This window comes from Aythya ferina (assembly GCF_964211825.1).
Source record: "Aythya ferina genome assembly, chromosome: 15".
NCBI lineage: Eukaryota > Metazoa > Chordata > Aves > Anseriformes > Anatidae > Aythya > Aythya ferina.
The window spans coordinates 17,087,875-17,105,674 of NC_140314.1; the positions used below are offsets into that span (position 1 = coordinate 17,087,875).

The 17,800-nt window shown below is 43.8% G+C and overlaps 1 long non-coding RNA gene across 1 annotated transcript in view; it reads left to right on the forward strand.

Annotated features, from left to right (window-relative positions):
• LOC311445151 overlaps positions 1-17,027 on the forward strand; it is a 23,382-nt gene extending 6,355 nt beyond the window's left edge. Inside the window, exon 3 of the long non-coding RNA XR_014698242.1 lies at positions 16,866-17,027. This is a non-coding gene — a long non-coding RNA (uncharacterized lncRNA). The remainder of the gene's footprint in view (positions 1-16,865) is intronic.
• The last annotated feature ends 773 nt before the right edge of the window (positions 17,028-17,800 follow it).

The window sequence follows — 17,800 nt, forward strand, 5'->3', positions numbered from 1 at the left end:
GAGGGAGAAAAAATGTTGGGCATGGACAGACCCAGCAGTGACGAGGAGGGTGGGCTGCAGAAAAAGTACATTTGTCTCGATTTCTCTTGAGCTTCCCACTGATGCTGTGCTGGCCATGTGGTTGGTACTGGGAAGGGCAAGGACAAGGCTGGGCACACAGGCAGCAGGGACCTCTCCAGGGGCTGGAATATGGCTCTGTGCTGGCACCCTCAGCTTCCAGGGAAGACTAGGCCTCTCAGAGTGTTTCTCAAGTGCTGCCAAATCCCTGCCCATGATCAGGTGTGGTATTTCATGGGATTTAATTAGCAGGTGCCAATGAGTTTAGCTCCCATGGTGAAAAGTAGTAGTATGCTCGTTCAAAACATAAAATACTTACTTGAATTTTATTGGTATTTATACAACACTTTTTGAGACACATACATCTGTCTGTGCAGTGACTAGTGGTTTATTGTGGTATGTGTAGGATGAGCCATGATGTCTGTGTCTGTATCAAGAGTTACTGAAGGCCTATGGCTGAGTCTTTACCCCCAAAACCGAGGATATGTGACAGCTTAATTAAGAAAAATAAACAAGCTGGTGGAGGAAAAATCTGACGAATGGCAACAGGAGGCTTGGAATAAAAAAGCTGAACCAAGAGCAAATTCTGGGCTTTCATTGTGAGCTTTCTCTGTGCTTGGTAGGCTTTGGAAGAACAAAAGTCAAATTATTTCTGGCTTGCTACATTGCACTAACTTGGGAAGGAGCGAGAAATGGTGCAGTAGTCTCCTCCCTACTACCTGTCCTTCAGGAAAGACTCGATGCCAATCTCACTAAGGGAAGCTATAGAGCACAAGTGCCAAGCTGAACAAAAATCACACAGTGGAGCTTCTGATTCCTGTCCTGCTCCTCTCAACATCTAGCTGCAAGTGGAGCTCAGAACAAAAGAGAGCTTGGTGCTGAAGACACCAGCTGCATGAAGGCCGTGGGGCCCTGCTGTGTGACAGGTCCTAGTACTGACTCAGCCCCTCTCTTGGGAGCTGAGCTGGGCTACGAGGAGAAGCATGTCAGGCCTGGCTGCTCCCATCTGGGAACCTCATCTGAGCACACATACTAGAGCTACATCATTATTCCAGGCCGGGGCATTAGATTTATGCCAAGTCTATCTGCTCGAATTTGCTGGAGTTACTCAAGGATGAGTGGGACAGCAGATCCTGTCAGAGCTGACCCCCAGGGAGAACAAGCAGGCTGGGACGGAGTCTCTTTCCGCCATCTTTTCCAGCAGATACAGTGAGTCAAGGACCGCTAGGATCAGTGAAGCTAATACTCCTCTACACTTCCTATGTTAGAGTTGTCATGAGGGGTGTACTAACTCTTATGAGTCATGACTCCTCATCCTGATGACCCTTAAGCACTCAGCAATCTCCCCCCACACCAACCACTGACACTATGCTTCTCGCTGGTTCAAAGCTCTGGCCCTGTTGGCCCATCTTCTGAGGAAAACGCTGGCCTTGGCTGCTGTGCATGCTGTCCCAGAGGAGGGCACAGGTAAGCGTCCTGCCTTTACCGCATGCTGGCTGTGCTCTGTGGGGAACCTCTCATTCATAGCATACGTGAAGAGCAGAAACTTCCTCCTCATGTTTCAAATTTACAAATCAATCTCCTTTTTTTGTTTTGTTTTGTTTTGTTTTGTTTTGTTTTGTTTTTTTTTCCTGAACCCAAGCCCCGCAGATGAAGAGCTCTGGCCAAGATGCTGATTTTACCCGCTGACCGCAAATAACAGTAGGAGCAATGCACTGGTGGTCCTCTGCCATGCTCAGTCCCAGAAGACTGTAGCCTCTCCCTTATTCTTCACAAGCACTTTTGTGCACTCCAAACATCATCCATGGGAATGAAAACAGCCCAAATTCAGGTGCTGTGAGCAAGAATGACTTGGGGGGGAGGGGGAAGAGGAACAACACTCGCTTAGATCTCTTTGTATGTCTTATCTAGTCAGCTAAATACTTCTTGTGGGGAGAAAGTAGAACTTCAACATTTTCCCCCAAAATGCCGGCACAAATCTCCTCCAGTCACATGAATGAAATAGCTTGATGGTGATGGAGATCCCAGCTGCTTCAGGATTTTCTCTTGGGTAGGAAAGGACTTGCAAAACAGTCATGTTACTGCAGGGCTGCCTTATGTCAGGAGCAGAGAAGAACTCAGTGTTCATCCTGGCATAACAATGACTTGGCATGGGCTCAGCTCTGCTCAGCAGCTTTGTTTCTGGGGCCAGCATGCAAGCTCAGGAGGAAAAACAGCTAGACAGCTGCTCCAAGTGCTGTAGGGTGGTTTCTTTTTAAAACCTGCCATCAAGTTATAGCATGTGATTTATTTACTAGTGAAATAACATCCCCACCCTTAAATCATAATTTAAAGATGCAGAGACTCTGATGAGCCTTTTATGAATAACATTCATAAAATCATTTGTGTGTGTCATCTTGGCTGTGCTGGAGACTGCAGAGGCATCACCCCTCTCTGGAGAGAAAGAGGCTGAGATGGGGTTGGAGTGTGTGTGAGGTGACAGTGACAGCGAAGTGTTACGCATCAGGGTGTTGAATCATGGCACATGTTTTTGCGTCCAGGTCACCTGAACTGGAACAGCTACAAAACTTCGTAAGGTGAACTCATGCAGCTTCAAGGGCTGTGCATAAAGCACTCTTTTTGTACTTGTGTAAAGGAAATAAAAATAAGATGACTGATATTGCAAATGCAAAATTACCAATGCAGATGAAAGCAAGAGTGCTGGGGAAGCACAGCAGGATACAACAGTTAGAGCAATCAAGCTTGAAAAGGAATCAAGGAACAGGAGGTTTACAACATCCTATCTGTCTTGCTTAAGCATGCCTGTCGTGATTGGTGAAGGTAACTTGTGATTCTAAGCAGACACCCGCAGCAGTATGCTACAGGGCAATAACAAAATTGCTATCAGCTAATTACCAAAGCAGTGTCCTTTGCTGACTGTATGTCAGCGGTGGTAGGTCCCCGTCGCTCATGCCATGTTCTGCTGCTGAATGTGTTCAAGCACTGCACATGGAAGATTTCCTTGCAGAGCACTAAAAGCTGTGCTGGCGCATTGGTCATGCTGCTCCCTGCTCATTTGTGGCTTATTGCTAAGCCTCCTCTTGGGACCCAGTGTCATCATAACTAATGCACAACTTAAACCTCAAGGCTGAAGGAAAAGGGAACTGAATTTCTTATTCCAAACTTCTTTTTTAATCCCTGCAGAAACTAACTATTCCTCCCTCCTCCCAAAAATGCAGAGGCTGGCTGCTGGGGATTAATGCACCAAGCCGGGAGCTGAGCTGATCAGGTCACCTGAAGGAATGTAAGTGTACCACCTGCAGCAGAGAGCAGGCAGCTTTGTGTGTACCTGTGAATGGCTTTCTGAGGAACGCAAGGTATCAACAACATCTGGAGGGGCTGACTTAGGAACAGGATGCTGCCACTTCTTTGCCATCAGTTTGGGAAGCTTCTAAGAGAGGGCAGTGATAGGAATAGCAGCTTCCTTTGAAAGGAAATTCAAAATCCAGTAAATCATTTTTTCTAACATTAAAAAAGAAAAAGAAAAAAAAGAAAAAAAAAAGAAGTAAACCATATGCCTATGCTACTCATGTTTTCCTTCTTCAGCCTGGTCCATTGTTTTTCAGAAGCCAAGTTTTCCTTGGGCTACTTCTTTCTTTGCTTTTTCCTTTGATTGAATAGATTCTTTGTTTTCTTCTTGGAAACTGCCTCCCTCTTCCCACCCCCATGCTTTTTTTACCCCCTTTCCTCTTTTCCTTCTCAAAAATTGCAGCTGAAGGGAGCTGGCACCCTCACACAGTGCCTTGCTTCTGGATGCAGGAGAGCAGAGGTAGGATTCCTCTCCTTGAGTATTAGCTGTCCACAGCATGGACCTGTGTACCCAAAGCTCCCTCTGTGGGGAAAAATGAGCACTCAGAGCATAAATCCCCCAAACTGTTTTAGACTGATTTAGTAAATGTGAAACACATCTAGACTCTTTAGTATCCAGGTCTGCTGGGCATGTTCATATTTAACTTATACCTCCCAGTTTGGGTCTACATGTACTACTGACCTACCCGATGACTTGAGCAAGTCACCTACCAGTCTGTAAAGTGGAATAACGTTATGATTTTGTAACGACTCTAACTTAGTTAAGTTTTACTTTGGCTACAGCAGGACTTGGCTGTGTGCAGTGTTCTTATCCTATGTAACTTTTGCCTTCTTTTTTAACCTTTGGACTCTTTTGCAATAGGAAGTTGTGTCATTTCTTTAATTGGCAAGGGCTTGTCCAACATCTGCAGCCACAGGGATTGGAGCTGGAGTCTGAGACCCCTCTCTTTACAGGCCACAGTCTCCTTCATCCAGAGAGCAGCTAACCCCTCTCTTCCCAGAGCATTACTACTGTCTCAGGGTAGGAAAGAATAGAGGACATTAAGATTTCCTCCTTGCTCAGCAGTTTCCTCTCCTCACTAGCAGCCACACCAAAACAGCCCCCTGGACAGTGGCAGGTAAGAGAGGTGACAGGCAGCAAGCTGGCCAGAGTTTGCTTCCTGGGTCTTGTCTCTTCAAAGGAAAGCAAGGGCAGGTCAGCTGGAAGCACCACGAAGTCATGTAGCACCCAGAGTGCTGCAGCTGGACCTCCACATACCTGCACTCAGACAAAGGCATGGGTGATGGCTTGAACAGGATGCTCAGCAGAAACCCTGCCTGATTGCAGTGGCAATGTTGCCAAGTCGCTGAGATTCATTACGGATTCATAATATTTTTTGATATGAAATTCTTAGTCTGTTCTTAAAAACAAGATAGCCAATACCCCAAACAAAAACAAGTTTTATGAAGGAAAGAAAGCTGGTAAATGCAAGCCATGAAGTTTGAGACTCCAGACCAAAAGATTTGTTTACCAGCGGGATCCAAAGTTAAGTTTCACAACTTTTACTCAATCCTGTCAATTTCTAGGGTCTGATCCAGAGATGTGGACTGTTCTTTAGCCTCATCTGCTATTTCTTGAGTGCTAAGCCACATCAAGGTCACCCCTTGACTTTTTTCTCTCTCATGTCTTACTCTATCCCATTTTTGGATTACTTCTCAAACCTGAGGTCACCAGAGGCAGCTGTGCATGCTTTTGCAAGGTTAATGAGTTGCAGATTAGCTCTTTTGAAACCATTCTGCTGTTTTCATCCATGCTCATTTATACCCAAAAACATTATGGTTTTCATTTATTCATCCCGCAGCTTTGTCAAATTCTTCTCTTGCCATGCAGTTCTCTGTTGGTTGGAAGGTTCGGTTTCCCCACAGGAACATCCTGGCTTATAACAGGAAGAACTCTACTTCCTCATCTTCAGTGATTGATTGGTTTTAGAATTGTCTGTAAATGAGGTGCTGGTAGTGTCCTGGATAAAAAATACATGTTCAGTTCCATGCATGACAGATGATATAGCAGGATATCTGATTATTAGTTTTCTCATACAGTTCTAACTTTTGGTGCAGGATGAACACAAGGGAAAGATCATACTCAATCATGAATCATAAATCTCACTGTTGGAGGCATTTGCAAGGACTGCTTGCCCTTTCACCTCTTCCTGAATGGCAGGGTAACTGCATGTTCCAAGGGCCCACAGTTAGCAGGCATTGTGCTGTTTTAGCAACATGGCATCAAGCTGATGTATGTTATACCACAAGCATGAAAATGGTCTGCACCTGTCGGAGCATCAGTGTTTAAATAGGACTTGATGGTTGTGGTCTTGTGCAATGTCCCATGGGATAGTGTTTCCAGGCCTGTCAGTTAGGGCTGCAGGAGCTTTGATCCTTGTTAACGCAAGGATTTACAACATTCATAGTGGGCTGCTGGAAAAATCTCATGCTGTGATGATATGAAAAAAATGCATGAGAAAGAACAGCCTCTCAGTGCAAACACCTTTGGTTACATCTTCTCTCCTTTCATTTCCTTCCTATCACCTGAGCAAAAAGCAAACAGAACAAGCAGCAAGGACCACAAAAGCAATTGCAGTGCAGAGAAGCTGCTTATAGTTCTAGCTCAGCTGACTAGTTCAGTTCTTCCTACCCATGCATTCAAGCTGAAGGAGAAGCTAATGCAGAAGAGATGTTTTCCATATCCTCAGATTTTTGACAGTTGCATGTGCTAAAAGTCCTGTGAGAGAGAAGAGGCCATAACCTGAAATCAGCAAGAAGTGCCTAATTTTGAGGCTGTGAGAGGACTGAGTTTTTCCCCAGAACCTTGTACCACTTTGGAGTGGGCACCAGGACAGGTCATGTCTGTTGGGGTGCTTTCTTCACTCCCCTTTGAGCTTGTGGGTTTGTTTTTAACTCCTCATAGTAAGCTCTGCTTGGAGAATTTAATCTGCTCCTACTCATAGATGTCTTTCCTCTGTAGAGTTCCTTAATTATGTGGGAGCACACTAAATATGAATACAAACTAACTCCCACTGTCTGTGCTACTAGCAAAGCCGCAGCTGGCATATGGAGGCAGCCTTGAAGTGTTCTGCTCTGAGTTGCTGGCTATTTTTCCCAGGAAATGTTCAGGGAAGAGTTAACGGTTTTCTGCGAGCATTTGACTAAATCATTTAGCACAAAGCACATGTGATATCTTTAATCTTATCTCTTAAGAGTGCTGCAACATCTAGTGAGCTGCTGTTGCCTGCACACAGTGTACTCTTCTGGCTGAAGTTCTTGTTAGTACCAGCTGAGCTTTCTGTAATTTGGGAACAATCTGTGCTTCCTGTAGGTCAAACTGGTATGTGTGCCACAGAGGTGCTTATGTACTGGAAGATTTGACCTGCTGGGACAGCTGGCGGCTGCCTGGCACCTCTTAGTTTCTGGGATTTTCCAGTTAACCTTGAGGAAGGATGCATGGAATGCTGTCATAAATAGATGTGCAAACAACTCTAAACTAGTGCCATAAGCCTTTAGACAAAACTTGTTTTCATGCTGATGAAAGAAGATGTCAGCAGTCTCTGCCACAGTTACGTTGGAACACATGAGTAAGAGGCATTGAGAAAATTTTGGGTTCAGGTTGATGTGAGGCAATTAAGACAAGGACGTTCTTCATGAATGGTTGAGTTTGAAAGTAAACTGTGTAGAAAGTGAGTTAATAGCATGTAGAGGATCTCACAGCTGCCCAGGATGTGGGGAAGTGTGTGGTTTTTCTTCCTAAGGATCATATTTCTTTAATTCTGCAAGTACAAAGCCCTTCCTTTGTTAGTTTAAGCAAATTGGTACCAAGTGGTTAAAAGGAAAAAGCAGAAGTGTGCTTATATGAGAGAAGATATGAAATTCATCAGAAGCATAAAGCTGTTACTCTCTTAGTGTCTACATCATGTTCTGGAGTAGAGACTGGTGTCTGCCTAAATCGAGAAGCCCTTGTTCGTGATTCTAGGGTTGTGATGGAGTCCAGCATCATCAGGTGATTGGGAAGGCACTGAGCTGGCTGTGCCTCAGGCTAGAACAGTTAATTCCAACTGGAGGGGAGAGCTGACTCCATACTGGGCATCACTCTGCTTGTCTCCTTTGTTGGGACAGTTGTAGGGCTGACAGTCAAAGATGTAGAAGACAGGAAGAACTTCATGTATTCTTAGTTTAGACAAATTTTTGATATGCTCTTGTGTTTGAGACAACTAAAATGGTGTAAATACTTGCTTGTGTTTCTCCTCAAGGCACAGAGGAGATTTTGGTTTGTTGATGGGTTAGGCCCAGGTTAAAGCACTGGAAAAGGAACAAGATATAAAGCTGCCAGGAGACAGGGCTGAGAGCAGAAAGCTGAAGAAGAGCATCACAGCTGAGTGTGAAATTTGTGCTGCGTCATGGTTTGCCCTTATACACTTTTCATTAAAGACCAAAATTTTGACTTGCCCTTTGCTAGTTGGCAGTCTTGTGATGAAAGGAGCTGTTTGGCTTGAGGGTAAGACTTAAAATCCCAGGACAGATGAAGCCTTTAATAACGAGCTTGATCTCACTGTGGGAAGGCTAGTGCCTAACTCTTCACACACAATATCAACAGAAGAGTGTACACTTTCTAAACAGTGGGATGGTTTACTAATGTCATTTGTTTTAGCCTAAAGCAACAGCCCTCAGTGCTACTTGTGAAGGATCTGCTGCTGTTATCAAAGGTTGGATCCTCTTCATTGATGCATTAAGCTACCTATCCCTGTATGTGTGCTAAATGATACTGTTCCTGATGCCAACTAACAGGTCTGCAGTCAGTCTGTCCCCATCAAATGCAGGCAGAGCAGGTTGCTAGCCTGATTAGTGCACAATATGACTAAAGCCAAGATATGTGCCTGTGTGCAGCCACCCTAGAAGCCATTCATGATTTGCCCTTGCACACTAGCTCTGCTGTGTTCTTCGCTGCAGTTGGCCAGGAACAGGGTCCCTAGATCCCAGGCTGTTTCTGTCATGTGATTGGAATTATGCCAAGACCTTGTTTATGCCCAAAGATGGAGTGTAAACCAATTTTGAAGGGTGGGTCTTGAAAAAAAAAATGCCTAAAAGGAGAAAAAATGCTTTACTACCTATGACTTCAGCAACCTCTTGCTTGTTTAACAGCAGAGCATGCTCAGCAATTGTCAGAGTTAACCTCAGCAGGCTCGTGCATGAATCAGGGCTTTAAAGACCTGCTGGCTCAACACACATTGTCTTGTGATACAGATCAGAGTAACCCAACATACTCCACTAAGGGGAAAAAAATGTTTTCTTACTTCATTCCAGAGCTGAGGCTTATGCTTTTGTCCAATTCAGACCAACCCATTAAACTAATTACAGCAGTGATAAAAATAAAGTCACTGTCTGAAAGATCAACTCATATCAAGCACGCAGCTTGAAGGGGAGTTTTGACCAAAGAATAGATCTTTAGCTGATATGCTATTTTTCCATGTGTGCTAGTTACATAAATACATATGATCACTTACATTAACTGCAACACCATATGGCTTCTAAGAGACTTTCTTCACCATTCAGCACATCTCTTTTGCAAAACCTGGTAATTGGAAACACATGTTAATTGGTCGTACCAGTTAGCAGTCCAGAAATCCAGTTAATTGCACTCTTATATTCAATAATATTCTCTCCACTAGAAACTTCTAAATGTTCCTTACCTAATACTTTGTGCAGGTTTTCTGTTGAACACAATCTTAATACTAACTTTAAGGGGTGTGTTTGTGTGTGAGTGTCAGTTGGAAAGAGTGGCACAAACACCAAATTTAGGTCTGGTTAAGTGTCTGTGGCCTTTAACTTTGGGCCTCAGCAACAGAAAATTTCTGTTATGTTAACCTTCTACCAGGACTCTGCAGCACGTCCTTCTTTCATACAAAATAATAGTAATAATAATAATAATAATAATATAACATATTTATACTAACATAAATGAAGAAGAATGGGAGTTCTTTTATGATTCATAGACAGATCTTATCGAGTATTTTCAGATTAATATCAAATTCCTCCTCATCTCAAGCCAGATTGTATCTAGTAAAGATGCCGAAGTAAAGTAGAGATAACAGCTTTATAATGGCTGTGTTCCTTGAAGCTGTTTCTTTCTTTTCTGTGCACTTTATTTTTTTCCATATCTTCTTTCTCGTTTCCTTCTCACCCCTATTTTGACCATATCTGGATAATATTCTCTTTCAGTCCCATCAAGCCTTTTGCTCTGTGGTTTGCTGCAGATACACTCCAAGCTCAAATCTTCCCTTTTCCATATTATCAGTCTCTTCAAGCATTCCTTTATTTTTTGCTTCTCTGAACCTAAGTGTATTTCCACTGCTCTTAAAATATTAAAGCAGAGTCCTTTTAGATATAAGTTAGCTAAAAGTACTGTATATTAATTTCATTGACTGTGTTCTATAAAAAGCTGTTGTAAACATAGCATTTTCCAAAGGAAGCATAAGTAAGCTAAGAAATTCAGATCTGTCAGACAGGACTATAAATATCCACCTATATTAGACATACTCAGGAAGCCGTAAATACATGTATTTACCATATGGGTGACTTAATTTTGTGATTTACCAGAGACAGGCTTTGTGCAGGTTTTCTGGTGAACATGATCTTGATACTAACTGAAGGGATGTGTGTGTGTGTCAGTTAGAGTAAGTGGCACAAACAGCATCTTGGCTTCCTGCAACTGGAGAAAAAAGAGACATGATGTTCAACTTGCCCATGGCATTGCAGCAGGATTTCCTCTTCCCTCCAGCATGTTTCCTACTATTTTTTTCAATAATTTTTTACTGCCAGTTAAGGCTCATTGCTCTGGGAGATTTTCTGTAACTAGTTAAGCTCAGTGCCATTTATTTTTATTTTTTAACTTTAGTGATGTTGAATTCTTCTTTTCTTACCATTCCATTGTTGTTTAATCTCTCCACCTGACCATCTGTTCTGATTATTGCTTAGTATTTACAGTTGTACTACATCAGAAGGATTTGAGGATTTGGCCACAAGAAAAAACACCTCTGTAGTCAAGAGGAGTTCCAACCCACAACTGGTGGGTGCTCATCTGAATGAGCAGCTAACCAGAATTAGACCCACACAGCATCTCCACTGCATCTCACCAACAAGCTGGTTTGGCTGGATGGTTGCTGAGTGGTGTTGGTATCCACCTGGCTGAAGAACTTGCATGGCAGACAGGCAGACTTGCATGAGCTGTAATTTGAAGTAGATAATTTTGTGTTGCAAATTAGGTGAGAATGGTACAAGTTCTGCTGGGCTCAGCCCTATGGCATGGCAGTATATGTTTCTGTATATTCCTGTAAAAGGGCTTGAAGGAAATTCTCTGTCCTTTAATGATGAATGAAATATTTCCTTCTTCCAATTCTCTATTAACTCACAAATGCATAAGTGACCTTTGAACTTTGTTACATGTTCCTAAAATGTGGACTGTGTTTCTAGCCATTGCCAATTCCTGTCACTGGAATTGCAGCATCTTAGTAGCCTTTCAGAGAATGATGTGAGAAGAACAATGCTATCTTCTGACACTTTATCACAGAGTCAGTATCACAAAGGATATGTTCTTTTTCAGGCTAGCTCTTTTTTCTCATGAAACAAACCTTTGTTCTGTTACTGAGTGGCATTGCTGCTTAGGTCCAGGGTCTCCTCCCTCTGACTAGAGAACATCTCCAGAAGTGAGTAAGGGTTAACTGAAAATGGCGGTTAGAACAGGGAATTTGAATGTAGGAAAAAAAAGGCAAACATAAGTTAGATGTAAACTACTTTTGAACATTAGTGGAGGTGGCATTTACTCAAAATGATTGGACACTGCATAGAATCACTCAATGAGGTATGGATTTTGGATATGGGCCACAAATAGTCTGGAGAAATCTGGACTCAAGTCCTGGTTAAAGACTTCAGCTTATAATTAATATCTTAAAAACTTGCATCGAAAAGCTTTGCCCTAGTCAGACTAGCCTGCAGCATACTGGGAGTACATTTTTTTTTCTTTCCATGCCTTATTTATCTCCTGAGCAGGGGAAATAATATTTTTATCAATCAGTGCTCACAATGATCATCGCAGTTCTAGAAAGCTGCCAGCTGAGGTGACTTTAGAGTCCTGTGCTTTGCAGAAATCAACACATAGAGATGCTCGCTTCATTTACTGAGTTTTAATGGAGCTATTTTGGAACCTGGAGCTCCTGCTCATCAGCCACATACTTCTGGGCAAAATCATTCTCTCACCAGATTGTTTTCAATTAAGCAGTTCTGGCTCTAATGGATTGTGGGCAATGTAGAGTAATTCAGGTTTGAATGAACCGACACCCAACTGAGTGACTGACTGCTACATTTCTGATTGCACAAGCAGCCTGCGTGTAGGCTAGAGAGATGTTTGTTCCTTCTTTCTCTTGTTCTCAAGCTTTTTGCCTGAACCCTCTTTATCTGCTTGGAAAAGATGATTTAAAGTGGCTACGATCTCCCTGGATGCCACAGCTGGATTACAGCCTTGTTTCCCTAGGCTCTCTTTAGTGGTGTCCAGCAGCAATGGGTACAAACTGGAGCACAGCAGGCTCCCTCTGAGCACCAGGAGGCACTTCTGTGCTGTGTGGGTGATGGAGGACCAGCACAGGTTGCCCACAGAGGATATGGAGTCTCCTCCTTGGAGATCTTCAAAAGCTGCCTGAACGTGGGCCTGGCAAGCAGCCCTGAGTGGCCCTGCTTGAGCAGGGGTTGGACCAGACAGCCTTCAGAGGTCCCTTACAATGGCAGCCATTCTGTGATTCTGTGCTAAGGGGAGACTGCAGTGGGTGTATGTGGGGGAAGACATCTTAAAATCCAAATTGACTGCTGTAGCTGCTGACCTATCCTTCATGTAGGCAGCAAGGAAGGTTACAAAGTGGTCACTACACAGCTGCAGGAAAGCTCTCTCACCCTCCGTTGGACCATTCCTATAGATCCGGGAAAAGAAAGCCTATGCACTACTGCTCCAGTCAAGATCAACTTGTAGTTTTCCCTTCCAGAGGGAGAGTTGTGTCTGAGAACTGCCACCAGTCTCTCACCAGCCTTTGGTTTTGTTGACATTATGCAAACGGTTTAGGGCAGTCCTCATATGTCCCACTAAGGTCTAGTTTCACCAGGGTTTGGGACCCTTCTTGTACAAAAAGTTGCCTCTTCCAACTCTTCACTGCAACTTTCTGAATGAGAGCTTTTGAGTCCCTATGGGTTAGGATCAGTGGGAAGGCCAACAAGGCAAGCATCCTGGTGGGGGTCTGTTATAGACCACTGAACCAGGATGAGGAGATGGATGAGGAATTCTACAGACAGCTGGCAGAAGTTGCAAAATCATCAGTGTTTGTTCTCGTAGGGGACTTCAACTTCCCAGACGTATCCTGGAAGCACAGCACAGCCCAGAGAAAGCAGTCTAGGAGGTTTCTGGAGAGCGTGGAAGATAGCTTCCTGATGCAGCTAGTTAGTGAGCCTACCTGGGGAGGTCATAGAATCATAGAATCATAGAATATCCTGAGTTGGAAGGGACCCATGAGGATCATCAAGTCCAACTCCTGGCACTGCACAGGTCTGCCCAAAAGTTTAGACCATGTGACTAAGAGCACAGTCCAATCGCTTTTTATATTCAGACAGGCTTGGTGCAGTGATTACGTCCCTGGGGAGCCTGTTCCAGTGTGCAACCACCCCCTCAGTGAAGAACCTCTTCCTGATGTCAAGCCTAAACTTCCCCTGCCTCAGCTTAACACTGTTCCCGCTGGTGTTTTCAGAGAATAGGTCACCTGCCAATCCACTCCCCCTCATGAGGAAGTTGTAGACCGTGATGAGGTCCCCACTCAGCCTCCTCTTCTCCAGGCTGAGCAGGCCCAGTGACCTCAGCCACTCCTCTTATGTCTTCCCCTCTAGGCCCTTCACCATGTTTGTCACCCTCCTCTGGACACTCTCCAACAGTTTCATGTCCTTTTTGTACTGTGGTGCCCAGAACTGCACACAGTACTTGAGGTGAAGCCACACCAGTGCAGAGCAGAGCGGGACAATCACCTCCCTCGACCGACTAGCGATGCTGTGCTTGATGCACCCCAGGATACAGTTGGCCCTCCTGGCTGCCAGGGCACACTGCTGGCTCATATTCAACTTGCTGTCTACCACAACCCCCAGATCCCTCTCTGTGGGATCCCTCTCTCCAGATCCCTCTCTCCAGGAGTTGGACTTGATGATCCATATGGGTCCCTTCCAACTCGGGATATGCTATGATTCTGTGATTCTATTGGTGGATAGTCAGCTGAATATGAGCCATCAGTGTGCTCAGGTGGCCAAGAAGGCCAACACCATCCTGGCTTGTATAAGAAGCAGTGTGGCTAGCGGGGCTAGGGAAGTGATTGTCCCCCTGTACTCGGCTCTGGTGAGGCTACACCTCAAGTACTGTGTTCAGTTTTGGGCCCCTCGCTACAAGAAGGACATCGAGGTGCTTGAGCAGGTCCAGAGAAGGGCGACCAAGCTGGTGAGGGGCATAGAGAACAAGTCCTACGAGGAACAGCTGAGGGAGCTGGGCTTGTTCAGTCTGGAGAAAAGGAGGCTCAAGGGTGATCTTATCGCACTCTACAGGTACCTTAAAGGAGGCTGTAGTGAGGTGGGGGTTGGTCTGTTCTCCCACGTACCTGGTGACAGGATGAGGGGGAATGGGCTAAAGTTGCGCCAGGGGTGTTTTAGGTTGGATATTAGGAAGAACTTCATTACTGAGAGGGTTGTTAGGCATTGGAATGGGCTGCCCAGGGAAGTGGTGGAGTCACCATCCCTGGAGGTCTTTAAAAGAAGTTTAGACGTAGAGCTTAGTGATATGGTTTAGTGGAGAACTGATTAGTGTTAGGTCAGAGATCGGACTAGATGATCTTGGAGGTCTCTTCCAACCTAGACAATTCTATGATTCTGTGATTAGCCTGGGAATGATGGAGAAGATTTTGGGACGCCTGTTGGTACTGAAGGCAGTCTCTTGGCAAAACTACACACTTGAGATTTTTGACCGGTTTTGCTATTTATTTTTGTAGCCCTTTGCTTATAAACCCCCTTTTCCTCTACACAAAAGCAGAAGCTTCTGAAGGAAAAGGAAAGTTACAATCATTTCCTGTCAGAAATCTTCTAAGATTACCCAAAAGAGCTTAATCACAAACCATGTTGTGGCTATGAGTCTCTTAAAGGAAAGCTCTGTGTCTTTTACACTTCTAATATGATTAAAATTCCTGTCTTCAGCTGCTATTTCTGCTCTTGCTGCTCTTTCTGCTCTTGCTGTTTTGCTCTGTGGTTATGAGAGATCACTCAATCAAATTTTAAGGAAAGGCAAATTAATGAAACAGCCCACATGTGTTGATGATGAGGAAATAGGAAATACTTAGTAGGGTGCCTTGTCTGATGGGCAGGGCAGTGGGGCAGTTAGCTGCATGTGTATTATGGTGCTGCAATACACCACATAGTCATTGCCCTATTTGTAGCATAAACATATACATAACACTTCAGAAAGCAGATGAGCCAAATTTTCTATTAAAAAAAAAAAAAAAGGCCTGAAGTGCTACAGTTTGCCTCACTGCAGTCCTGTGCCCACACCTTCCCTTCCTGCAGCCCTGTCACCCTGTTTCTGAGAATATGCCGCTCCCAGTTCTTCCAGGTGTCGCTTACAATGCTGAATCCCTACAAGTTTTGTGCATTGAGCAGCTTGGCTTCTCTCTGAGGTAGTTTGATATTTCAGGTCATTTGGGTTATCGGAAGTATCGGCCATAGCGCTTTTGCTTTCAGTGCTCAGTTCTTTGAGTTCGTGCTGTGCATTTCCAGGGAAGGATCTGGCCATCCAGCTGCACAGCTCCAGCACTTCTGGCTCTATCTACTGAGAAAATATGTGAAATTATTTCCAGGGTTTTGCAGTGTAGCTCTCCCTCATAGACCTGACACTTCCTGGTCAGGAGGGATGGGGACAGGAAGGGGGTTCCTGAGACCTCTCATTTATCTGTCATGATGACAGTTTCTTAAAACAGAAGTAGAATTACTATAACACATTTACAAGCCTGCTAACAGCAAAACAGAAACTGAAATTACACATGCAGTTCTGCTAATGAGAGCTTTGAGGTTTTTTTGTTGTTGTTGTTTTGGTTTTGTTTGTTTGTTTGTTTGTTTTGGTTTTTGTTTTTTTGATTTTTAAATTCAAGGTCCCATTTGACAGGAACAAAATCCACTGACTCATAAAGTCTTAGTTTATTTAGAGTCTCTAATGTGAAGTAACTGAAAACAAACAGCAACAACAACAAAGAAAAAAAAAAAAACTCTTTCTGAGTTTTCTTAACCATGCCATTAACATATCACTTGAATCACTAGATAAAAACTCGATGTTGATCTAAACCAATGTTACAAGTAAACAGTGAAATGTTAGAAAAAGGCAGCTACTTTACTGGAAACTTTTAATCCAAGAGCTATTTCTCCTGCAGAGGCTCCAAGCAGCTGCTGCACAATAAGGGCATGATTATCTGAAAGGCCATACCTTGGGGTAAAAGGAAGGCCATTGATTTTCATTTTGAAGAGTTACTGAAAACCAGGAGGAGAGAGAATGAGGGATTGTTAAGTTCCAGGTCAAGTAAAACAGAAATAATGACGACTGCGAGTGGATGGGCAGCCAAAATGTCTGGGTGCCTTTAAAGCTGCATAATTCTGTACCAGCAAGCTTCAGGGAAACAGGCAGGTTTGTTTTCCAGGAAGAGATAATAATGTAGAAACCTCTTTCTTGTGGCTTTCTTTAATCACATGGAGGGATGGTGTTAAAAGCCAAGCGCACACAGAGAGAGACGCTCCCTTTGAACTACAAAAGCACAGCATATCCTAGTCTCAGTTCACTAAGCGGGTACTTTACTGAAAGAGTCATCTCTTGTGTTGGGCTGTCCTCCTGTATCTCTTTAAAAACAGCTATTTAGTGGCCTTTGCTGTTACAGTATTATCAGCGTGCAGAAAGGGTGTCACTGGAACATGCTTGTGTGACTTTGTCTGTTTCTCTTCAAGCATTTTTGAGTGTATCTGACAATAGCTGTGCAAATCCAGTTAATGTTTTTCACTAGCTGAGCATTTACCCAGAGCTGTGCCTGGGAACATTCTGATGATGTATGGTTGTATCCTATTTCATTTCAGATTTGTAGGTCACTGCTTCCTCCTCGTACAGATTGAGCTGTCAATTTTTGTATGTATATGGGCTCAAATAAATCCCTGTCTTATACCCTTTTGGTGTGTCCTAGGAGAGCTGAGGTGTTGGCTGCTAGATCTGGAGTGCCTTTAGAAAACACAGACATGTGAAGTCCGGCTACAAGCAGAAACACAGAGATGGATATACAATGAACTGTTTGCAGCCACTTTTGTTCCCCTTTCATTAAATCTATGTTATCTTCACCCAGGAGGAATAACCATGGTGCAGCAGACGGGCATCCAGTCTCAGCCCACACCTCCCTGCTGCTTCCCTGCCAGAGGAAGAAGATCCCCTGGTGAGATGTTCATCGCTGCCCTGGGACTCCTATTCTGACACTCCAACCTCTGGTACGATCTAAATGCTGAGAAAGGTAAAGTTCTAGAGAAGTTTTAGAAAAGAAAGATGGAAGGATTTAATAGCTCCTGTACAAGAAAATAAGAGCATACTGGCCAAAAGCCTGCTCTTCTTTTCAGGGAATTACCAACAGGCAGATTACAATGATTACCTTCTAAATTGTAGTAACCAACCACATTTTCTGTGAAGATAACTTTGGATTCCAGTAAGTAAAAAGAAAAATAAAAGTTACTGTTGGTTGTCCCCCCCACTTCCCTCCTCGTCCCTTTTTTCCAGGAACTCAGTACTGTCTTATATGCCTGTACATTTGTGTCATCCAGTGTACATTTGGAATCATCCAAACAAAGCCGTGTGGCAATCCCTGTATGTGCCTGCAGTTGGCCATAAGGCTTCTCTTCTTTGCAGGCTCAGAAAAGGCTCTGCTGTTTTTTTCCTGTTCTGAGATCCCAATCTCCACAGATCAGTGAAAACTTTCCCTCCATTCCCATCCATTTGGATGGAATCCTCGGGCTCTTACTCAGCTGCAGGCTTTCCCCAGAGGAGACTTTAGTTTCTTGAAAGCTAACATCTGACGGCCCTACCCATGAAAGCACAAATTCAGTCTAACCCAATGCAGAAGGCTATTGAATTCATATTCATAGACATAACTAGGTAAATAAAATGGGCTGTTTTTCTCCAACCAATTACTTTCTGTGCAAAAGGGATTTCCTATGTTTTAGCAAAAACTCAAATGCTTCTGAGATCTCTTTTGAATTCAGTTTTGCAGTCACTGTCAACTTCCTGCTGCAA